Consider the following 25749-nt stretch of genomic DNA (forward strand, 5'->3'; position numbering starts at 1 on the left):
TGATATCTGAAGCACTGTGCTAATCAAAATGAAAGCTAAGGTTAGCAAGTCCCTTCACATTAGTGCCCTGGGTGGGTAATTCCCCCCTCCCACCCCAAAGACCAAATCACACTCAAATTCTGCTTACTAGGGAGTAATTCTATAAGAAGCCACTTAGGTTTGGGGGTGACAGAAGGCCTCCAGCCACTTATGTACAATGACCTCTTAGATATGTACGTGTCATGATTTGATGGCATGTATTTTGCTGGTGTTTATAGGCAGTAGAATGGGAGGGGCCACGCCCCCCCCCCCAACAATGTGGCTAATACAGCATCAGCAACTAGAGATCTTGGGGGGGGGGGGCTACAAATTGCTTTGTTTGGCCATTGCAACAACAACAAAATAAGTGTTGTGCTGCCTTGCATGTGCAGAATGTGGGTTGAGCACACAGGTACACATGTAAATTATAGAATTCAATCACTTAAGTGCACATGTGCTAAGATCTAGTACTTACACCAGCTATGATGCTGCTGTAACTGATCATGCACATTTTCAGCCATTTGGCTAGTATCCTCTGAAGAAACGTAGGAGGCTATTTTTATTTCTAGAACAGACACCACAACCAGCATCTATAGTGGGTGCCTTGTTAAGAATTACCCTCACAATGCCTTTGTAAACAGAAGTCCAGCAAGGTCTAATTTTCATTATCAGAGCACTGTGTTTCTCATCACACTTTCTGGGGAGTGTAAATTTTCATTGCTCCTTACCCTCCCTGTCCAACATTACATTTCTGTTTCTTTCCTCTTATTGTAGAGAGGTGTGATAGCCATGTTAGTCCACTTTTAAAGGTAATCAATAGAAATAAAAAGAAAATAAAACATGGAAAGAAAATAAGATGATACCTTTTTTATTGGACATAACTTAATGCATTTGTTGATTAGCTTTCGAAGGTTGCCCTTCTTCGTCAGATCTTCGAAAGCTAATCAAGAAATGCATTAAGTTATGTCCAATAAAAAAGGTATCATCTTATTTTCTTTTCCATGTTTTATTTTGTTTCTATTGATTTCCTCTTATTGGATCTGACACCACCAACCCCCTCTACTTTCACCCAGACCAGAAGTCGTATCGGCACAGTATGGTGCACCTTCTAGAAAAGGCTTGCACTCAATCCCCGATGAGCTTCTGTCCCCACTGACAAGAGCTCCTGTTGGGGGTGGGGGGGGGTGGGGGGAGGAAGAGACAGGACATGGTGGTAGTCATAGAAGCCAACTTTTCAAAATTATTGGGGGTGCTAAACCCAATGGAAATAATCCCTCCCTGGACACATAAGGAATTTTCTAAATATTGGGGGTGCTCAAGCACCCACAGAGTCGGCTCCTATGGTGGTAGTGCTCAAGTGTGGTCTTGCGCAGTATTGACAAAAACATTAAAGTGCTGCTCTCCTGTAACAAAGCTGGCCTCCAAAATTCTGCTGCCCTAAGTGGCCAAGCCCTGGCAGTCTGCCTAACTAGAAAGCTACCTACCTACTTTTTAATTTGTGTAAACACAATTTTGACATAAATGTGACTAAATTTATAAACTTTAACATGTAAAAACCCCTGATTTACCTCATATGGGCTTTTTATTCCCACTAAAGCTCTTTGTGACTCTGGGCAAGTCACTTATTTTTATTTATTTATTGGAATTTATTAACTGCCTTTATGAAGAGATTCACCCAAGGCGGTGTACAGTAGGTACCATTTAACATAAAACTATAATTTTGTTAACAGCATAACAATAGTAAAATCATCAAGAATAAACAAATATAATAAATGAGGTAAACAGTAAATTAAAACCTAATAATAAAACTACTGTGAAACAGTATCAAAAATGTACATATTTAACAGCACTGGAATTCAAATACCAGAGATATAATACAATGTTAGCATAATAGTAATGATATACCTAATAAGCACACATTAGAACTATGCCATACTTTGTATTGTTATTGGAATATTTTTACTACTGTAATTGCCTATTACTCATGTTTGATTTATTCTTACTGTACAATCCCTTGAGTGAATTTGTTCAAAAAGGCGGTAAATAAATCTTAAAAAAAAATAACATATATATATATGATGCTCAAGGTTTTCTACAATACAGCTTACCATATAGCTAGGGACCAAGAGCAGATATATGAGGGGAACAAGATGCCTGGTACAGTCACTTGGGATAATTTGATGGTTAGTTAAAATCGAGGCAAGTTCCTTATTTAGCTAAGTAAGAGATAAAGGAACTGATCTAAGTTACAGTGTGTGTAGCAAGCTAGTCCAGGTGCAGTGCCTGGTCCACTGCCCCAGGCACAAAATAGGTACCTGTATTTAATATATAAACTGCTTTGATTGTAAGCGCAGAAAGGCAGTATATCAAATCCCATCCTCTTTCCCTATAAATGATGTCACATGGCACAAGCCAGCGCATACTCGTAAAGCAGGCACACTCAGAAGAGGGAGTTTGGGTAGCATGTGGGTGGACTTGCAATTTTATTAAATATCTATTTGTTTACTTGCCAAATTTAGCAGGAAATTGTCAACATGGGCTACCATTGAGCTGGATTATTTCCCCACTAACTCATGCTATTTTATCAGAGGTCCCACTTAGGGCCAGATGCACTAAACTTAACGAGCCCTTAACGAGCAAGTAGTAAACCCTGGCATGCACTAAAAACTTTTTTTCCGACGATGGTAGCAGTAACAAAAACGGAATGCAGATGAGCAAATCGTGTAGAAATGGACGTTTTTTTTGGGGATGGGCATCCATTTTGGCCATCATTCCCCCTTGCAATAATAAAAACGTCTTTTTTGGCAGTGCTTCACTCAGCTGAGACCTGGAAGTCCCTGAGCCAATCACAACGCATTCAGCCGAGCTAAACGCACTGTGATTGGCTCAGAGACTTCCTGGTCTCTCAGCTGAGTGAAGCACTGCCAAAAAAGACGTTTTTATTATTACAGGGGGGGAATGACGGCCAAAATGGACGTTTTTTTTTTTTGGATGGGCGTCCTCAACTGCACTTTCCTCTGGATCGAGCCACATCGGAGGGGGTGAGCAGCACGGCGTCTTCAGGCGGCACAGGGAGGTGTATTTGGCATGTGCAGAGCAGCCAGCATAACGCTTGGCTGCTCTGAGCATGCTCGACCGGCCGATTGGCCGACTGTTTAACGATGGAATAGAGAATGCAAGTGAGCTACAACGAGCAGCTCATTTGCATTCCCTTTCCTTAATGCATGCCCATTCCTTACCGATTCGCTACGGGAATCGGTAAGGGAAGGGCTCTAACGATTGTTTAGTGCATCTGGCCCCTAGTTACTAATAACTGGGGTTAACAGTACAATAACATGTGTTAATGGTAGCACACATTGATAACTATGCCCTTAAACTTACTCTCGAGCAGACAAATGTCAGCCCCTACAATCTGAATGAACTCTCTGCAGAATTTGTGCTAGCATTTTTAGGGAAAAACCCCCACATTGCTAAAAAAAAACAGGCATCATCCTGCCCTATTAATTTAGGTGTCCTGTTATAAAGATTACCCTCACAAGTATGTGGGTAGCAATCTATGCAACCAAAAACATTCCTGTACACTTACACCATTCTTTTAGATGGCAAAAAAATATGCATATTTGCTTCCTCACCTACATTTAATACAGTAGAGCACCTTTAATCCAGAGTGCAACTATCTAAAAGCCTCCAAAATTTCTGGAATATATTGTGCCTCCTGGGTCTGATCCATTAGTCTAGGTTTTATGAGGAAAGTGACTGATAGGCTTGGCTAAATGCCAAACACTAGGACGGCCTCAGAATGCAGAGCAATTTGGAGTGGGCAGCACCCTGGGTATGTTAATCGTGTTCCCACATCCATCCCCTCCCCTTCCGTGTGGGAAATGTCCACCACAGCACCTTCTCACACTTATACCAAGGTAAGAGGCCTTCTCACAACCTCATGAGCCTTTTTCTTGAGAGGGAGCAGAGGGGTGTTTAAGGTAATAGAGTCAGTCCAGAAGGCTTTGGCAAGGCAGCTGCAGACCAAGAGAAAGCAAAAGATTGGCTTGGGGGAAGGGGGAATGTCCTTTCCAGTGCACACACATGCTCTCTCTTTCTCCTGTGCCAGAAGTAGGCCTTCCAGCAGCACCCGCTGTCACACAGAACTCCAGGTGGTCTACCCTAAACCCAGCCCTATTTAAATACCACAGAACAGTAAGCCACTTCCAGCGGTGTACAAAGTACATGAATAATATGTAAGTTCATAAATATAAAATAACACAATATTCAAAATAGTATACAAAATTCCTCACCAATTGCACCCTTCTTAACTGTACGCACACTGGAAAAAAAATCCTTAAAAAAAAACCAAACAAACCTTATTTCTTATCCCAGCTGGAACAGAATTCAACAACTGGAGTGCTTTAATTGAAAAAGCACTTTCTTGATACTGAATGAAACAAACCTGTTTAAGGCTAGGGACAATTAACAGACACCCACCCAGCTCATGAATGCAGTGAACAGCCAGGAATATTCTTGAAGTTCTGACTGCAGATACAGTGGTGTCCATGATATATCAGCTTTAAAACAACAAACTAACAGCACCTTGTAACATACCCATCATTTTATGGGAAACCAGTAGAATTGAATAAGGACTGCTGTCACATGATCAAAAGTCTCTCTATTAGGAGGGGGTGTATATTTTTAAGCTTAGAGAACTGCAAGCTAAAGTCTTATTTTTATAAAGATGCGTATCAAAGCTGTGGTGCACTCTTGATTTCTGTAGTGCCCTTTATTCTGTTATTAAATCCGACTTAAAATGAAAAAATAACAACAGTTGCAGAACATTGAATCCACGATGACATTTAAAGATCGAAAACATGACAGGGTTACGCTTAATAATTTGACTTCACTGGCTGCTAATTCAAACCAGGATCACTTTTACATTAGCTTGTTTGGTTTACAAGTGTTTGTACTGTGAAGCTCCAAAATATTGTCATTAATCTTTTGTTAGTTCCAGAGCTTAAAAGAAATAGAAAATCTAAGGAAACATTACTACTTTTCTTTCTAGCTATTAGTGGTATGCAGCACAAGAAAATAAAAATCACCCTTAATTATCAGGCTGCGAGTATTTGGAATAATTTCCTTAAAAGGTCTTAGGGGGTTCTTAAATATTTTTATAGCTCCTTTCATCGTCATTTAAAAACCAATATGTTTGATAAATATTTTTCATGAATGGATGTTTAGCTAAAGTTGGCTGTTTTCTAATGTGCTTTAATTGTATCGAGTGGCTATTGTACTGCTTTGAACAGTCTAGTGGAGCTGGTGGAACACAAATGCCTCAATTGGACTGGATTTGTTTTTAATCAGCTGATCTAGGGTGTCCTTTTCTAGTAAACTCAATAAAACATATGTTACAGTAATCCTGACTGGTATGGTAACTAATGCCCTTGTGATATTTTGTCAAATCTGCAAAAACTGCACCCCAGCCCCTCAATCCCATGACTCTGGTCCTCCGCCAATACAATAGGTTCTGCCACCAGGGTTGATAAAACTGAACCACAAGGGTTCAGTCTTTCCTATATTCAGCTGCAAATTCGATAAAGCAAACAAATCCTTATATGACTCAGACTCAATCAATTATTCGCTTGAACTGTAATATCATTGGATACCCCAATGCTGTGTGTTGAGCATCAGTTCTTTAAATGGCACACGGGCACGCCTAAGCCATTACAGATTATTAGTGTAAGTCGGCATTGATGTACCTTATTTTAGGCATGAACGCTTGTGCCATGACAATGGCTGGCGAAAATGGATGTGCACCAAGTGATGCGTACAACTGATATATTCTATAAATTGTGTCACACTCATGGGCCATCCATGAATAGCTCAGCTCTGGAAATAATTGCCAGAGGTTGTGGTAACAGTGGTTAGCGTACCTGGGTTTAAAAAAAGGTTTGGACACGTTCCTGGAGGAAAAGTCCACAGTCTGCTATTGGGGGAAGCCACTGCTTTGCCCTGGGATTGGTAGCATGGAATGTTGCTATGAATTGGGTTTCTGCCAGGTACTTGTGACCTGGATTTGTCACTGTTGGAAGCAGGATACTGGGCTGGATGGACCATTGGTCTGACCCACTATGGCTATTCTTATGAAATGATTGCACTGCCTGTTATATTAAGAAAGCAGAAAACAAATAGCATATATTGGGGCTCCTCTCCCCATCTACTAAGTTCTCTTCTTCTCAACAAGAGACCCCCCACCCCCACCTCTACAACTGAGTAAGAGGAATAAAGGCAGAGTGTGAATTAGAACTGCTAAAACGAAGCAGGGTGAAGGTGACGGATGCTGACATACTCCATATTCTGCACGTAGAGACCAAGAGTACAGCTGAATACATACACAGCTCATCCTCTGATGGTTATTTGTCACATAAAAAGAGAGTAAAGCCCCTCTTCTAAATGTCTATTGATCAGGATCTTGACTTTTGCTCAGCTAGCCTGCTTTTCTATATTATTACAAAAAAGGTGTTTTGCACCACTACAATCTGCAATAAAATTTCCACATTTTCAAACAGTATTTCATCTGATTTCAGGCCAGCACATAATTCTAAAGCACATTTGGTAGAGAAGGGGCTGTATAGAGCAGGAAGGAGGGAGAAGGTGCTGGAGGTGAAGCAGACTGTTCTGTGCCCTGTTGGCAAAGTGTCTCCGGGGGAGGGTTGGATAATATGGACCATGTTAATAATAATCACAAGGGAAGACAGATAAGAACTTGTAAATATCCAGTGCCCTGATTGAAAACAGTATAGCACTAAATTGTACAAAAAGCTAATTGAAAGCATTTTGTAGTGAAATACTTGTGAGGTGAATATAGAGAAAAGTTTAGGTCTCCCGCGTGACAGGCAAGGGTTACTCACCACTATACTAAAGAGGAACAGCTGGCTGATTATTTGTTAATAGCTACTCTCTTGCTGCTGAACTGGGAGTGGTGTGGAGATTGCATGAATCAGTTCAGCTTCTTGTAACTCCTACTTGGTAGTAGGAAATAAGAATTAGCTCAGTTTAAGCCACAGATGTTAGCTGCTTCTTTTTTCTAACCATAAATACATAATCTACTTCCTCTGAGGATCAAACACAGTTCCCGGAGATTAAGAAAGCAAAGAAGTGTTTACTGGCACTCCTCTCCCCATCTACAAGATTTTCTTAGCACCTAGGAGACACTCCTAGAAATGTTATTTATCAACTTGTGGAGAAAATGGAACACCTTTGTGTGTCGTGAATTTAAGCTAAGGCTAGTCTGTAAAAGGGGCTTCAGGGCAGTCAAGGAAATAACGTACAGTGGAACTGTAGCCTAGTGTTTAGGGCTGTGGTTCCCAATCCTGGTCCTGAAGGCACCCCAGCCAGTCAGGCTTTTGGATATCTACAATGAATATGCATGAGAGATATTTGCATCCAAATTCATTGTGGATATCCCAAAAACCTGACTGATTGGGGTGCCTCCAGGATCAGGTTTGGGAGCCACTGGTTAGGACATTGAACTAAAAAAATTAGGGCAAGAGGGGTGAAATCCTACTGATACCTCTTAGTTATTTACAGTCCCCTTTTATTTATTAGGATTTTGCTCACACCTTTTTCAGTAATAGCTCAAGGTGAGTTACATTCAGGTACACTGGGTACTAAGCTGAGGTAGAAAATGTCCATAGTGCATGTTAATGTGGGTCATTACCTCACACTAAGGTCAAAGAGCTTCAGCTTGGAAAAAAAAAAAAGAGATGACTGGCTGAGGGGAGATAGGATTGGATGTCTACAAATTCTTCAGTGGTGTAGAATAAGTAGAACTGAATTGATTTTTTACTCTTTCAAAAAGTACAGACTAGAGGACACTCAATGAAGTTACATGGAAATACTTTTAAAAACAAACAGGAGGAAATATCTTTTCTGAAAGAATAGTTGAACTCTGGAACTCATTGCTGGAGGATGTGGCAATAAGAGTCAGTGTATCTGGTTTTAAAACAGTTTGGACAAGGTCCTAGAGGAAAAGTCCATGGTCTGATATTGAGATGGACATAGGGGAAGCCATTGCTTGCCCTGGGATTGGTGGCATGGAATGTTGCTACTAACTGGGTTTCTGCCAGGTACTTGCGACATGAATTGGCCACTGTTGGAAGCAGGATACTGGGCTAGATGACCATTGGTCTGACCCAGTATGGTTATTCTTATGTTCTTATGCTGTCCATTGCCTCACTAGTGTGGTGGAGTAGCCAAGTGGTTTCATTTTTAAAAGCTTTTATTTCACAAACGGAGCAGCGGGGACTTCGCGGGGGGGTTTGGGGGGGGGGGCAAGGCAAGGCAAGGCCTTCCAAACAGGACGCTGCTGATGAGCGCCTTTGCTCCCTCCCGATCCTTTCATGTTTGTGGAGACATGCAGGGGAAAGTGGGGAGCCACGTGTTTGTGTTTTCTTTTTTTTCTTACGTTTCTGGCATGCGCAGAGCAGCCAGCATAACGCTTGGCTGCTTTGCGCATGTTTTATGAGCCGATTACCGACGGGGATTAGTGCATCGTTCTTTACAATACCGCACCAAACTTTTTGGGGCTGTGTTTTTGGAGCATGCTTCGTTATTTGAGATTCGGTAAAGGTTTTTACGTTTCTGATTTTTTTACATTTGCTTGATGCATCTACCCCATAGACTTTTGCTACTGTTTTGAGTTTCTGCCAGGTACTTGTTACCTGGCTTGGCCACCACTGGAACAGGATACTGGGGATTTGAGGAACAATTGGTCTGACCCAGTATGACTATTCTTATGTTCATGTTCCATTAGCACATTCTAACTGAATAACACAAGGTTAATGTGGGAGCACTTAGTACCTCCTAATTAGGAGGTGGTAAGCCCTCCCAGGTTACTTTTTTTTGCAGATGGGAACATCAGTGCATGACCGGCTAAAGAAAAAAAAACAAAAAGAAAAGGCCCAACTTTAATACCATGGTAAATGTGGGTTCAGTGCACAGAAAAGTCCTGCATTAGAATGTGCTACGCCCAGATTTCATTGCACCTTGGTAAATGAGCCCCTAAATTTGTAAAAGAGGCAAATGTCTTGCATGGTGGTAACCCGGCAGTAAATCGGGCAGCCCGGTTACCGCCAGGTTAGCACGGGAGCCCTAATCACCCGGGGCGGATCGCCAATGCACACCCCCCCCCAGGTGCAGCACGACCCCCCCCCCCCCGGGTGCATTCTTAGCTGCTGGGAGAAGCCGCGCGGCTCTCGGCTCCGCTGGCTCCCTCTGCCCCGGAACAGGAAGTAACCTGTTCCGGGGCAGAGGGAGCAGGGAACCAGCGGAGCCGACAGGCGTGCGGCTGCTCTCTGCACTCCTCCAGCAGCGTGCACCCAGGGCGCACCGCCCTGCCCTTGGTACGCCACTGCCACCCACCACCCGCACAGGGCCCTTTTTCCTGCAGCTTGATAAAAGGGCCCCTTAGTGGCTTACCAAAGATCCTAAGCAGCTACAATGGGATGTGAACCCCCGACATCCCTAGTTCTCAGCCTGCTACTCCTCTATTCCACCCCCAAAATGCTCTTTCTAGGTAGTTAAAAGCATGGACATTACGAAAGCTATGCACATACTCTTAGACAGCTAAAAATACACTTAGGATTTTTTAAACAAGCTAAGCTTCTTTTTATATTGAAAATGTACTGTACTCCAACAGTTTTTGTAAAAATAGTATTTACATGCAGTAATTGCTGATAACTAGTTCTACACTTTAGGTTTAAACTCGGCTGAGTCAAACTAAAGCCGACCTTCACTGGATGTTTAATAACACAAAAACCACTCCATAAGCTTTTGTGCCAGTCTAGGACCTTCGTCACTGCCTCCTACACTCACTGCAACATCTAGCAGTCAGAATCTAAAGATTTTTTTCTACTGTGTTCAGAATCAGTACTCTAAATTTTACCAACAGTACAGAACACCAGCATTCCATCTAATGAATGGTAATATTAAAAAGTTCTATAAATAGCAAAATGTAAAAATACAAATGCGTCATAGTAAGAATGCAGATTCAAAATAATCATATGAGATCTTGCTTTTTTAATATATATTTTTGTTCTTAAACACCATTTGGAATAACTTACAACATGTTCCATCCATGTAGTCCTGTAAATTACAGATTGCTACCCATGCTCTCCTTTTCTTGAGATATACATAATTAGATGTTACAAAGCAGCAGCAGTACAGCTAAAGCCTTTAAAATATAAGATCCTAATATCCAAGTTCAAACAAGAAATTTCATTTGGCAACAACATACTTCTTCTGCAGTTTGACCTATCCAGCGCATTTGACATGGTGAACCACGATATTCTTACAAAACTACTGGACAAACTAGGGATCGGCGGAAACATCATTAAGTGGATAACAAGCTTCATCACCACCAGATCCTATCAAGTCAAATCAACCTCATCTGTATCGGCTGCTTGGTCCTCACAATGCGGAGTCCCTCAAGGACCACCTCTATCCCCGATCCTCTTCAATCTTATGATGATTCCTCTGGCTAAATCCCTATCCATAGCTGGTCTTAACCCCTTTATCTATACAGATGACGTCACCATATTCATCCCCTTCCAATCCAACCTTACAGAAATCTCTGGAAAAATAATCACTGGCACGAACATCTTAGCCTCCTGGGCCAATGCCTTCAAAATGAAATTGAATAAAGAAAAGACTCAATGCTTAATCCTCTCATCAAGACACACCACTCTACTCCCAACCACTCTGACCACCCCCGACATTACAATCCCAATATCAGACAATCTAAAAATCCTGGGAGTAACGTTAGACAATCACCTAACGCTAGAAACCCACGCAAAAGCCATGACGAAGAAGATGTTCAACATGATGTGGGTACTGAAAAGAGTAAAACCATTCCTCCCCCAATCAACTTTCCACAATCTGGTACAATCCACAGTACTCACCCACGCTGACTACTGGAACAGCATCTTCATTGGTTGCAAAGCCCAAATCCTGAAAAAACTCCAAACCGCCCAAAACACAGCAGCCAGACTCATTTTTGGTAAATCACGATTTGAAAGTGCAACACCACTCCGTGAAAAACTCCACTGGCTTCCTATCAAAGAGCGAATAAACTTCAAAGTCCACACACTGATCCACAAGATCCTCCATGGAGAATCTCCAAGTTACATGACCAATCTAATTGACCTTCCAGCCAGGAACGGGTCCAAATCTTCTCGAACTTATCTCAATCTTCACCTCCCCAATTGCAAGAGTCTCAAATACAAAACCTACTACGCATTCAACTTCTCCGTTATAGGCAGTCAACTCTGGAACGCCATACCAAGATACATCCGAACAACTAACGAACATCTACCCTTCTGAAAGCTGCTGAAAACGTACCTCTTCAAACAAGCCTACCCAAACACCCAACTTAACTCGTGAACCTACTCCACATCACCTACATTAACTATAACCCATTCCTCCCCCACATCTCTTCCTCTCATCCTTCTCTATGCAATTGTGCTATCTATGGGATACTTTGTACCGATACATTGTGTTATCTCTGGAATACTTTGTACCCAAACATTGTGTTATCTCTGTGATATATTGTACCCATACATTGTAAGCCGCACTGAACCTGCTATTGAGCGGGAAAGAGCGGGGTATAAATGCTACAAATAAATAAAATAAATAAATCTGCCTGCACCCTGGCTTATTTCTTTCCCCTCTGTAATAGAAAAACATCCATCTTTTCTTTAAAGCCGTTTGCCTTGTTCTTGTAAATTTTCAGCTCCACATGCATACCTTCCATGCTATTCTGGTATGCCCTGAAGATCTGCTCAACTGTGGAGGCTGTGGTAACAGCGGTTAGCCTATCTGAGTTTGAAAAAGGTTTGGACAAGATCCTGGAGGAAATGTCCCTAATCTGTTACCGGGATAGACCTCAGGGAAGCTACTGCTTGTCCTGGGATTGGTATGTTGTACTATTTGGGTTTCTGCCAGGTACTTGTGACCTGGATTGGCTACCGATGGAAACAGGATACTGGGCTAGATGGACCATTGGTCTGATCCAGAATGGCTATTCTTATGTTCTTATGTAATTAAGATTCATTTTAAAATACTCCTGCTGAAAGTGCTTAATAGTGATACACTTTCTAATTTCTCTTCTTTAATTCTCCACAACAGCCAGAGCCTTATGCTCATGAGATAATGGTCATTTATTCATTCCCCTCTATGACACGAGCCCAATTTGGCTCCACTTGACAATCCATCTTTTTCTTTCTTGCCCTCTTTCCTTTGGAATGCACTCCCTAGGGAACTCTGTATGGAATCATCCTTTCCTAATTTAAAAAGCAGCCCTAAAAACACATCATTTTTTTTTTAGCTTTTCCTGCTGACAGCATACCAAGACATAATCCTCAAATCACCCCTCCCCTTTTCTTCATTTCTACCCCTTTGCTATCCTCTGTAACTTACCTTTTGTTACCCCTTGTCCTAAATTCTAGATATTCTCATTATCTCTTTCCTATCATTCATTAGCATTCCTTTCCTTCTATTTTTATTTTATTGTAAACCGTCCTGCTATGTTTAATGAAGTAGGTAGATCAAGTCCAATAAACCGTATAAACTACTAAGCTTGACAGCCCATTCTTATCTCTTACAGATCCTCTGTGCTTGTCCCTTGCTTTCTTTAATTCAGACACTGTCTTCATTTCCACCAGATGGCCATTCCACACATCATCCACCTTTCTATAAAGTAGCATTTCATTGATTACTCCTAAATCTATCCTTTCTTTCATCCTATGCTCCCTCATTCCATAGCTTCCTTTTAACTGAAAGAGGCCTGTCTCCTGTACATTTAATCCCCAGAAATGTCTCTTATCATATCTCCCCGGTTTTTATATTAAGATCTGTCACCATACATTTTACGATGAAGACCACCGACTATTTTAATAGCCACCCCCTGCATCAACCTCATTCTGTTTACATATTTTTGAAGGTGCACTCTGCACTCTAAATGGAGTCTCACAGGAGACTTATTTAGAGGCACTATCATCTCCTTTTTCCTGCTGGCTGTTCTGCGCATGTGCGGCACGTCACAGATCTGTTCCAAATACCAACGTTCTTAGAGGCTGACACTGTGGCACGTATACAATATCGTGCTGATGTGCAGCCAGAAGCTCTACCTTTCTGCTCCCGGTTTATTTTAACGTCGCTCCTGTCTCTCCCTCTTCAATACGCCAGAACGAGGGCCCTCTCCGTTGAACTTACAGCGTCTCACCTCCGAGAGTGCCCCTCCCTCCCAGTTCCAGGGCGTCTCCCCACCCCCAGGGTCGCTGCCGGCCCTCTCCATTGAACTCACAACGCCTCACCTCAGAAAGCGCAGAAGGCAGCGGCTGATCACCTCCCTTCGGCCTTCCTTCCCTCCCTGTGTCCCGCCCTCAGTGAAGTTACGTCACACGAGGGCAGCACACAGGGAGGGAAGGAAGCCCAAAGGGAGGTGATCTGCCGCTCGCTGCCTGCTGCGCTTTCAGAGGTGAGGCGCTGTGAGTTCAATGGAGAGGGGCGGCGACCTCGGGGGGGGGGGGGGGGGGCGGACGTGGCGGCGAACTGGGAGGGAGGGGGGCCTAAAACTGGGAGGGGGGCCTTGGAACTGGGTGGGTGGGAAGGGGTCTGAAACTGGGAGGGAGGGAGGCCTGGAACTCAGAGGCGCTCTCTCAATTCACTCTCACACACTCTCTCTCACGCAGACACACACACACTTTGACTCTATCTCTCTCTGAACTCACTTTCACACTCTCTCTCTCACACACAGACACACACACACAGCGGGACAGCGACGCCGGGAATAGATCCCAGGCACGTTGCTCACACACACCACACATACAACAATAACGCACCATACCCCATATAGGTTACAGAAAGATGTATGGGGGGGCAGGCAACTCAAAAACGAGCGCTGCTTTGCTGCCTCAAACAACTCTGTCTCTCTCTCTCTCTGAGCTCACTCTCACACTCACACACACTCTCTTCTCTCTCTCTTTCACAGCCACTCACACACACACTCTCTTCTCTCTCTCTTTCACAGACACTCACACACACACTCTCTTCTCTCTCTCTTTCACAGACACTCACACACACACTCTCTCTCACACACACAGAGTGGGACAGCGATGCCGGGAATGTATCCCAGGCATGTCGCTCACACACACCACACATTGGACTCATTGAAGTCCAACAATACCGCACCCTACGCCATATAGGTTACAGGAAGATGTATGGGGGAGGGGGGCAGGCTACTCAAAAATGAGCCCTGCTTTGCTGCCTGAACAACTGGCTAAGGAGCAAATGCCCCTCCACTGTCACAGGGACTCCTAGCAGCTCTCTCTCACACACACACACAATATACACACTGTCACTCTCTCTGTACCCCCAACTTTTCCCCGCACCCTTTCAAGCGATACACATTACGTTCATCAAATTTTACATTATATGTCAGAAATAAAAAAATATTGCCCATTTTAATGGGCTTAACGGCTTGTAACTCTATAAAATAGAATACAGATGCTGAAAAGTGCACAATATACAGAGGCTGTTCAACATGTACTTCAAGGCCATGTGCATGCTTGTCTCTATACAGCAGGGGCGTAGCCAGACACCCAATTTTGGGTGGGCCTGGGTCCAAAATGGGTGGGCAGAAGAACCTAGCCCCATCCCACAGGTGATTTGGTCTTTCCTTCTCTCGCCTGTATGCCATATTGTCTCTCAAACATCCCCCCTCTCCCGTATACCTTTTAAATAGCAGATTTTCACCAGCAGTGAGCAGCAACTAATACATACTGCTCATGTTGGCCCCACACCCTTCCCTCTGATGCAACTTCCTGTTTCCACCTAGGCAGAAATACATCAGAGGGAAGGCTGTGGGGCTGGTGCGGGCAGTATGAATGTCACTGCTCACTGCAGGCGAAGATCTGCTACTTACAAGGTATGCAGGAGGGACACTTGTAAGGAGTTTTCAGCTGGTGGGGCTTGGGGATCCCTGCCAACCACATCATAGGTATGCTGCTACTGGATGGGCCTGAACCCAAAGTGGGTGGGCCTGGGCCCACCCAAGCCCACCCTCGGCTACGCCACTGCTATACAGAGCCTGTTAATGGTTTCCTCTCCACTGAATGAGCTTCAGGGACTGGAAGGGGGAAAGGTAAGACCATAGAATTAAGGAGAACAGTAACTGTCAGTATCCTTAATTTAGCACATCAGACAGAGAAGCTGATGTCAGCAGCATGAAACTAAGAGCTACAAGAGATTTAAAAACAAAAGATATATACAGAACAAACAAACACTCCTCTCACTGTAACCCAGATTTCTATTTTAAGTAGCTCCATGGGAAAAATAAAGTTAAAATTTGTAACTGTTACAGGCAAGCTGGCAATAAAAGAATGTCAACCTCAAATAATGTTTTGGAAGTCCTATCAAACTAAACTTTGAGTCACTAACAGGGAAGGTAAAGCTACAGTATTCTCAACCACCAATTTCCAAGAATACTCCATTCATGCCCACAATAGCCTATTAACTCCAGACACCTGCTAATTCAGGGCTCATCAGCTTTAAAAACACTAACAAACAAACAAAAAAAAAAGCACACACACCCATCACCATGGATACCAGCTTTTCAAAACGATTGGGGGGGGGGGGGGGGCCCAAGCACAACAGATTGCCTCACTATGGATAACTGAAGGCACCTATGGCCATCACTGTACCAATATTCTACTCAGGATGGGCAGATAACAGATAGACACAGATTTGTGCACATCAGCAAACACAGTGTGCGCCATTAAAAATACATCTTTCAGATTTACATAGCCCTTGTGTGCATAGATCATACAATCCTATCATAAAAAGCTTACAATTTACAAAAAAAGAGAAACAGGGCACACATGTGACTTTCACAAGGCGTCACCCTGAGCAATAGATTGGTAGAGAAGGTCCACGAGGCCCATCCTCAGCTTCAGCTCAAAATTACAAGTACTATTCCTTCCTTTTCCTAAAAGAACCTCTGTGACTGTCCCATGCCTTCCTGAATTCTGACTGACTTTCTTCTCAATTCTACCATGTCCCTCAGGAAAACCAGGGTTCAAATCCCTCCACTGCAGTTCCTTGTGATCTTGGGCAAGTCGCTTACGGGCTCTTCTACAACATGGGCTTACAGCACGCTAATCTGGAGCTACGGCTGGCCCAACACGGGCACCAGTGTTAGTTCCAGCCTCAGCGCAGGCCATTTCCTGCGCTGGGGAAAAAACAGGGCTGTATTTTTTTTAACAACAGTACTAACTCGGCAGTAATCAGGCTGCAACACACACAATACGGTTACCACCAGGTTAGCGTGGGAGCGCTTACTGCCACCTCAAAGAGCAATCTTACCACATGGCCATAGCTATTTTCAGCTTTTACCCACTGAGGTAAAAAGGGCTGCAGCGTAAGGCAAAAACATTCCCCATCGCTAGCACAGGGCCCTTTTTAGAGCAGCTTGGTAAAAGGACCCCTTAATCTTCCATTACTTCAGGTGTAAACTAGTTTATGTAAACCAAAAATGCTCTGAAATGTTGTATTTGTACTTTATTTGAAAATCTTTTTTATTAATTGAAAAATAAAGAAACTTAGATTGCAAGTCCTCCAGGGACAGGAAAACCAAGTGTACCTGAATGTACCTCACCTTGAGCTACTACTAAAAAAAGGTGTCAGTTAAATTCAAATAATTTCATGCATCCAGCAGCCTTTTGGTTTCTTTAGATTATCTTGACTATTCCCCTTTCCAGAGATGCCAGAGAGGCAAGCGTCCCAAAATCCCCAGCCCGGAATTGGGTAAAACCTGGATTTCTGATCACCCCATCCTAGTGCATTATGATACTTGTCGCACTGATTTCAGTGAGCAGGATCAGGCACTAAAAATGCCACACTGCTTTGGAATGTAAGTTCAAAAGCAGGGCTACCCAAAATCTCCAGCCTGGAACTAGGTAACTTGGCATCTTACACCAAGATCCCTCGATCTAGAGCTCTCTCTCCATTGAAAAAGGCTCACCTGCTGTGCACAGGTACACTGAAGACCTAAAGTCCATTTAATAAAGTCAATGAAATGACTGCATTTTTCCATCCATGTGACAGAGGTCAACAAGTAGTAGCTGCATGGAGCCCTGGGTAAGCGAATATTATGCAAGTCAAAGCAATTACTAATTACAGGACAGTCTCTCTGCATTGATTTTAGTTCATTAATACAGGGATCTGTGAATACTTCTCTCTGCTTGTGAGCTTACATCTTCAGGGGTGGATATGTGACCATTAACCTAAAAGTTTTCAATCAAGGATGAAAGTAACAGAGAAATCTTCAGATAAGTTACAAAGCACAGATGTAGGGACAACATTCACTAGCTAGTAAGATACCTAGATACAAGCAAAAGAGAAATACTTACAGAAAACAAAACAAGCCAAGCACTCAGCAAAAAACACCTCAGTTAGAAAGACTGGTTTTCTAGGCTAACTCCACCCTACTAATTCAGCACCCAATCAGATGTTTTTAAAAAGGTTTGCAGTCTCCATTTAGGTGAGCCCAATCCGCTTAAATGAAAAACTGGAAACCTGTAAATCTTTCCTTGCTGGAACTTGGTGAAATATTGGGCTTTGTACAGCTCTTATTTGATGGCAAACAAAGAAGAGAAATGTCAAGTAGTAGTAGTAAGAGTGAATTAAAACAAAAAAAAAAAGAGAAACAAACCTGAGATAATGCTGCCATTGTACCACCAGAGAGGTCAAGCTTTGCCACTCAAAAATTAAAATTAACAGAATATTGCAAAGGGCAGCCATATCATGCCTCAGCTTTCTCCAACCCCCAAAACAAAACACTTCTTAGTTTGTTTGGTTTTTAAATCTCTACAAGGGTGCTCTGTACAAAGAACTTCTTTGTACAGAGCACAAGCCTCAACACACAGGTAAATGGATGTTCATTATCTTTTAAAATGTTATTTCTGAGGCAGAGCAGATTTATTTATTGAGATTTATTAATTGCCTTTATGAAGAGATTCACCCAAGAAGGTGTTAAACACAACAAAGGCAGAATTTAAACTGCTGGAGTAGAGGAGTAAGTAGCCTAGTGGTTCAATTCCCACTGCAGCTCCTTGTGACTCTGGGCAAGTCACTTAACCCTCCATTGCCCCAGGTACAAAAAAGTACCTATACATACTATGTAAACCACTGTGAATGTAGTTGCAAAAAACACAGAAAGGCAGTATATCAAGTCCCATTCCCTTTCTCCCTTTTGTATGAACATGGAGAAAAGAACAAAGAAAAATACCCAGGTATTTTTCTCTTCAAGGTAGTTTAACAAAAGATAATAAAATGGAGGCGAAAGTGAAGTTGCTTATGATATCCTGAAAACCTGGACTGGCTGAGGTGCCTCCAGGACTAGGTTTGGGAACCACTGTGCTTACGTGTAACAGATGTTTGCCAAGGATAGCTGAATGATATTTATTAATCATTTCTATAGTGCTACTAGACATATGTAGCGCTGTACACATTATATGCAGGTACTTTCTGTCCCTAGAGGGCTCACAATCTAAGTTTTTGTACTTGGGGCAATGGAGGGTTAAGTGACTTATCCAAGGTCATAAGGAGCTGCAGTGCAAACTGAACCCAAGTCACCAGGATTAAAGACCACTGCACTAACCATTAGACTACTCCTAGGATAGAGCAGTGTAAACACAGCTTAAGAAAAGGCTTCCCACACCTGTCCTTAGGACCCCAAAGTCAATTAGATTTTTAGGATCTCCTACGTCCAGAGCTGCAAAGTTACCCATTCCAGGAGGGAGACTTTATGGCCGGTCCTGGATTTCTGTCAATCTCATCCTGGTGCATTATGGGACCTACAACACTGATTTCAAAGGATAGAATCATGGACTACAAATACTACCTGCTTTGGGATGTAAGTTTAAAACCAGGACTGGCCAAAATGTCTCCCTCCTGGAAAGGGTAACTTGGTAGCTCTGTACGTCTAAGATAAATCTGTATGCATCAGGTACCCCCGTCCCCCCATATATGTGTTGTTTTGTTTTAAGATTATGTATGGTTTTATTGGAAAGCCGATTAGGTTTACAGGCGGGGGTAGAAATTATTTAAAAAAAAATATATATATGCAAATTTACCTCATGAATATTCAATGTGAATTTCTTGAATACTTAATTGGCTGTGCAATTCCAGGCTGGTTTTGGGAAGCCCTGACTTAAGAGCTTTTGAGAATGCTCTATTGCAGTGCTTCCCAAGTCCAGTCCTGGAGTACCCATTGCCAGCCAGATTTTCAGGATATCCACAATGAATATGCATGAGATAGATAGCATGCACTTCCTCCTTGGTATGCCAGTCTATCTCTTCCATATTTATTGTGGATATCCTAAAAACATGATAGGACTTGGTGTGTGCCCTGAGGACTGGGTTGAGAAGCCCTGCTCTACTGCAGGGCCGCCGAGAGACTGGGCCGGGCCCGGGACAAGGCCGCCCCCGGGCCCGCCCCCACTGCCCCCCAGGTTGTCGCGGCCCCCCTGAGGGGGGCCCGGCGCCACAGTCCCACCCGCCTCCGCCACCGGGCCCCTTCCACCCGAACCCCCGCCAGCAGAAGTGCAGAAGCCCTGCAGACTACAGCGAAGATCAGCTGAGAGGAGCGCGTCTGTGTGGGCCGCGCACCCCGGAGTCAGAAGACAGCACTTCTGCTGGCGGGGGTTCGGGTGGAAGGGGCCCGGTGGCGGGTGGGACTGCGGCGCTGGGCCCTCCTTGGAGGCCCGGACCCTGAGAATTTTGTCCCCCCTGTCCCCACCTCTCGGCGGCCCTGCTCTACTGAACATGTGCTGGAGTTCCTGCAATTGCTTAGCTGGGTAGAGCTGCTTCAGTTCCGTATAAAGCTAGTATCAGTATTATTAACTGAAGCAGCCCTACCCAGCTAAGCTAAACCTGACTGTCTGGGTGTGTCCTGAGGGCTGGGTTGAAAACCCCTGCCTAATAACAGAGTTGCCAAATTAAAAAGTCCAGTGCATGCAAATCTCTCTCAAGAATATTCATTATGGATATCTTGAAAACCTGACTAGCTGAGGAGCATCCACTATCTGATGATCTGTCTGTCTTCAACAAGATTTTGTGGGAAAGTGTATAGTTTACCTTTATAAAATAAACATACATAGCCAGCGTTTTGGACTTTTCACATAACATCCTGTTATGAAATTTGCCCCTATAGTTACTGTATATTTAGGATCCAGTTTCTCATGAAAACTGCCTAGCACAGTTATTTAAGATTGCTTTCTTTTAAAAGGTTTGATAGTTTCTTATTTTTATGTTGTCTGTATTGATTATGTTATTTTACTGCTGTGATTTTCTTTATGGAATAAGTATATTTTATTGTTGTGAACCCTTTTGTAACCCGATTTTGAGAAAAGTGGTCTATAAAATCTGAAATAGATAAGCACAAATCATAGGAGTAATTATGAAAGGTCTTTCTGCAGGCCAAACAGTGTTTTATCTGCAGAAATGGCCTTTTCTAAACTGCCTGGATATGTGATTAAACTTATGCACATATACCTTGGGACTGAAATTCAAATGCAGAGAGTGCTGATTGCATAACTGCTTTGATTTCAATTTTATGGCCCAGACAAAAAACCTTTCACAATACAAGTCCCTATACAGCCAAAATGTTATGTGGTTTAAACTGGGAGGAGGGGGAGGGGAGAGAAGATCTGGGGCTGAGTAAATAGTTACACATCTGCAGGACTCATTAACATCTTTTCCCCTTTGGCATCTCTTTTCCAAGATGGCAGAATGTAGATAGTACAGTAACACTGTTTCTAAGTGGAGTGTTCTAAATGGTGTGGAGGAGTAGCCTAGTGGTTAGTGCACTGGACTTTGATCCTGGGGAACTGAGTTCAATTCCCACTGCAGCTCCTTGTGATTCTGGGCAAGTCACTTAACCCTCCATTGCCCATGGTACAAAATTTATTTATTTATTTGTTGCATTTGTACCCCACATTTTCCCACCTATTTGCAGGCTCAATGTGGCTTACATAGAGGCGTTTGCCCAGTCAGTGGATAACAAATACAAAGTTGTATAGTGATCGCATGAGTTATAAGTGGAGGGTTGGAATGGATGAAGATTGTGTGATGTCCTGTTCGATCATAGTACCTGAATATATGTAAACCCCTTTGAATGTAGTTACAAAAACCTCGGAAAGGCAGTATATCAAGTTCCATTTCCCCTTTCCCTAAGTTTAGGATAAAGTGATGTGGTAGCCGTGTTAGTCCATTTTTAAAGGTAATAGAAATAAAACAAAACAGCAAATAAGATGATACCTTTTTAATCTGATTTTAGAAGGGTTTCCTTCGAAAGCTAATAAAAAAATGTTATGTTAGTCCAATAAAAAAGGTATCATCTTATTTTCTTTTCTATGTTTTGTTTCATTTCTATTTATTAAGTTTAGGATGAAAGATGGATTAAATCAGGAAAGCTAGAATATGCACCTTATCACAGCCCAATGAAAAAAGACAGAAAAAAAAGAAGTTAGAGGTTTACTGATAACATAACTAGGCAGGGGGTTTACTATTATCACTGCTAGAAATGATTTTCATAATATTAAAAAATAATATATTTTTATTATTATTTTATTCATTCTTATGCCCAAGAGAGCACAAAAGTAGAACACCAGTATAAAAAAAGAACACCGTCCCCCTTCCCCAAAAACTCTCCCACATCACAATATCAAATAGCGCACTGATTCAAAAATAATATTAAGGAGATTTAGAGGAGAATTTTTGATGACATCTAAATCTGATTTCGGACGTTTTGAGAAAAATGTCCAAAAATCCAGTAGCGAACATGACCATTTTCAAACTAGAAAAACAGCCAACTTTTTGTTTTGAAAATGGCCATTTGCTAGATGTTTTTGTGCTCTGTGAGTCTATCTTTTAGGACCATTTCCAGAAAAAAAATGTCCAAGGGAAAAATGAACAAAAACAAGCCAGCATTCTTAGTAGACTGGACACACAGACATCCCAGCAAAGGAGTGGGGCACCCTAGAGGGCACTGCAGTGGCCTTCACAAAAAAGTCCCAGGTACATATCTCACCGCTACCCCCTTACTTTGTATGGGGAGTCATCCAAAACCCACCCAAAACCTAGGGTACCCAACTGTACACCACTACAGTGTGGGTTCTTGGTGGGTTTTGGAGGGCTCACACTTTCCACTACCAGTGTACAAGTTAGAGTGGGATATGACCCTGGTCTGCTTCTCTACAGTCCACTGACCACTCCAGGGACCTGCTTGCTGCTCTAATAGCCTGGCCATAACATCTGAAGCTATCATAAAGCCTGGTATGTATCAAGGGCGTAGCGGTGAGGGCAGTTCACTCCAGCGGAGTTGCCAGGGTTGCGGTCTTCCTGCAACACTGGGCGGCTTCTCTTGCAGCAGTTGCGGCAAAATTTTGGCGGCTGCGGGGTGCGGGTTTGGGCTCTTCTCTGTGGCCGCTGTGTGCTTTTATTTCCGGGGCTTCTATTGCTCCAATTTGGTCCAATAGAAGCTTTTCAGGGGCGTGTCGGCGTCAGGGACGGGGTTAACGACGTCAGGGGTAACGCGGGAGGCGGGGTTTGTGACGCGAGAGGCGGGGTTTGTGACACGGGAGGCGGGGGTTTGTGGCACGGGAGGCGGGGTTTCTGACGTGAGAGGCGGGGTTTGTGACGTGGGAGGCGGGGTTTGATTTTGGGCGGGTTTTAGGCTGATTTGGGGCTGGGAAACTTTTTCCCATCTGGCAACCTTGCACTCCAGGTGACCGCTGTGCAGGGAGCAGCCGCACAGCTGTTGGCTCCACTGGTTCCCTGCTCCCTATTCCAGGACAAGGAGCTGGCAGAGCTGACAGCCAGGTAACTGCTCCCTGCACCAGGGTCACCAAGAGGGGGGAGAGGCAAAATTCCCCCCCCCCAGGCCTGGCCTCCAAGGGGGGGCCTGACGCCAAGGTTTCTCTCCTGCTCCTGATGGGACCTGGGTTATCGTATCCCAACAGGAACAGGCGAGAGAAAACTCCGGTGCCGCCCCCACCCCCCCCCCCCCTCACTCCCGGAGGCTGGGGAGGAGCTGATGCAGGACTTTGGGCCGGGGCTTCTGGTTTGACTGGCGGGGGGCCCCAGGCCCTGACAGCAGAAGAAGTCTTTCTCCAGCACTGTTCTTCACTCTGCCACATTGCATGCCAAGCGGTTGCTTTTCCCCTTAGATCGCAAATGCTCGATTTTGAAAAGAAGCATGCACAACGTGAGAAAAAAAGCAGCCGTAGGGGCAAATGGCTGCTCTGGCCTGTTTTGGGGGCAACTGCAAAACACATCCTTGTCTATACACCCCAACATCATGCTGTTTTTGAGAGGCATTAACTGTCTCAAGCCTTCAATTCACCCTGTTTGTCTGGAATAGAACCTTAACCTAGTACTTAAATCCTGACAACAGGAATCTTTTGAGCCTCTAAAGAAGGCTTCATTAAAGGACCTTGCTTTGAAAACAGTCAAGTCAATATTCAAAGTGATCTAAGTGGGCAAAAGAGGCTCCTACCCACCTAAATCACTTGAGGCTGGCTATTTGCCAATATTCAGTGTCACTTAACTGGTTAGTGTTGCTGAATATCGGCATTAACTGGCCATTTTAGAACCTGGCCACAGAGGGGCGTTATGGGGACAGAGTCAGGGAGGAGCCAGCAGTTATGTGGATGCTAGCAATATTCAGTGCTGGTGCCACATAGCTAAGTGAGAATATAGGGCCAGACAAAAAGCAGCCCTATGTCTGCTTAGCTATGCAGGTGCTGGCACTTAACATTGGCTAGTACCCGCACTTTTGGGTAGCTGATCCAATGGCTCCCCTTTCTGGCCCGCTCTCATTCCTTCATATTTATTATCAACCCCCTCCCCCCTGCTGTTCCCATGGCCCCCTTGGTGGGGGTGCTTGGATAGGGATTGGGGAGATTGGACAGATCAGACTGGTACTTACTCCTATGCAGGTTCTGGCAGATATTCAGCCGGGACTCACATAAGCTCTGGAAGCAAACTCTTGGCTGGTCAGACCTGATATTCAGTGTTGAAGCCTGGATATGGCCCAAGGTTGAATATCTGAGTCTAATTCTGCCCACAGTGCTCTGCACATAAAAAAAAAAATGCTGACTGCCACCAGCAAAGTATTAACTGGAGTGTTTTTAGTTGCAATTGTTTCAGCCAGAACAGTCTTGTAGAGACCTTTCCTATGTTTTACAGAGGCCATGCATGGACTCTATTCATAACGTGCCCTCCTTTCTTCCAAAGGTCTTTTGCCGTTTCATCTTTACCAGCCAGTACTTCTGCCTTCCTTTCATGTGGAAGAGTGTGGGAAGGACTTTTCTACCTGGAAATTCTTGGATATCTATCAAGCTCTCATCAGTTATTTGGAGGTTACTAATGAGTTTCGTAGACTGGACAGGCTTCTTGTCCTCTTGGCTTGACCCAATAAGGATGGACTGACTTCAAAAACCACAACCACCTCTAGTATTTCAAGCTCACTCCACTAGAGGAGTCACTACTTCTTGGGTGAAGCTGTGAACAGTCTCTCCAGCGGATATCTGTAAAGCGGCGACATGGTCGACATTTAATACTTTCTCAAAACATTACAGATTGGATGAATCAGCCAGAAAAGATTCTTCCTTTGGAACTTTCGTTCTATCTTAAGAACTGCTTTGATATACTGCAAATTCTGGACTGGTCTGTTAAGGATGCTAAGGAAAAAGAAATTAAGTCTTATTTGCTAATTTTCTTTCCTTTAGTCCCAACAGACCAGTCCAGTTATCCACCCTACTGCACTTTTAAATTCTCATTTGCTTCAGCTGTTAGTCTTCTCTGTTGACATTTGCAGCATTGCAGCCTCCTATTATATACTTGTTACAAGTTTGAGTTTACCTCTTACTTCTGCAGAAAATTAAAAGGAAAGAAAGAATTTGTGTTTGCTGTGTTTTACCCTTTACACAGTTCCACTGCTTTGTAACTGAAATACTGACATCACACAAACTACATAATGCCTATTGATGCAGAGCACAGTTCTGTGCTTCATCTCCACCTGCTGGATGAAGAACATAACCCACAAGCTCTAGACTGGTCTGTTGGGACTAAATGAAAGAAAATTAGCAGGTAACAACTAATTTCTCTTATCTCCCATTGCTTCAAGTACCCCACTTAGATTATAAGCTCTTTAGGTCAGGAATGTGATATACTTGAACAGTTATCATCATTATACAGTGCTACATACATCTAGTAGCGCTAAACAAATAATGATTAATCCAGTTATACTGGCATGACTTCAATCCTCAAGTGCTGAAATGAAACAACTGCAGAAAAACTACATGCCAAAAAGCTTACAGTACAAACAAACCTGAAGTACAGTTAGCAATTATTTTAGCTCAGATGAGCCGCCAGTCAAGGCCAAGGGGAATCAGTTTTAATTGATACTGTATATTGAAATCCTAACACAGCTACCTGGAACAACTCTCTTGTAACAAAATCTCCTGAAATTTTGCATTGCATTGTGTGGTAAGAGAGAGTACAGTATATATTGCCCGCACCCTCTGCGTATTAAGAACTCTTGAGAAGAACTTTGATCTTCATGAGAACAGGACGTTAAATATATCTTTCTTTCCTCAGACAATGTAGCTTAACGTTCACGAA

The 25749-nt window shown here is 43.3% G+C and overlaps 1 protein-coding gene across 2 annotated transcripts in view; it reads right to left on the reverse strand.

Moving 5' to 3' along the window:
* The window catches only part of TIAM2 (T cell lymphoma invasion and metastasis 2), a 312305-nt gene that overhangs the window by 72256 nt on the left and 214300 nt on the right, over positions 1-25749 (reverse strand). Inside the window, exon 1 of one of the 2 annotated variants that reach the window (XM_030198391.1) lies at positions 17472-17556. The exons of the other annotated variant lie outside the window; for it this stretch is intronic. The gene's annotated coding sequence lies outside the window, so the exon portion shown is untranslated. Of the gene's footprint in view, positions 1-17471; positions 17557-25749 lie in introns of those variants that run through there. 2 annotated transcript variants of the gene reach the window in all.

The sequence above is a fragment of the Microcaecilia unicolor genome, chromosome 3 (assembly GCF_901765095.1).
Source record: "Microcaecilia unicolor chromosome 3, aMicUni1.1, whole genome shotgun sequence".
Lineage (NCBI taxonomy): Eukaryota > Metazoa > Chordata > Amphibia > Gymnophiona > Siphonopidae > Microcaecilia > Microcaecilia unicolor.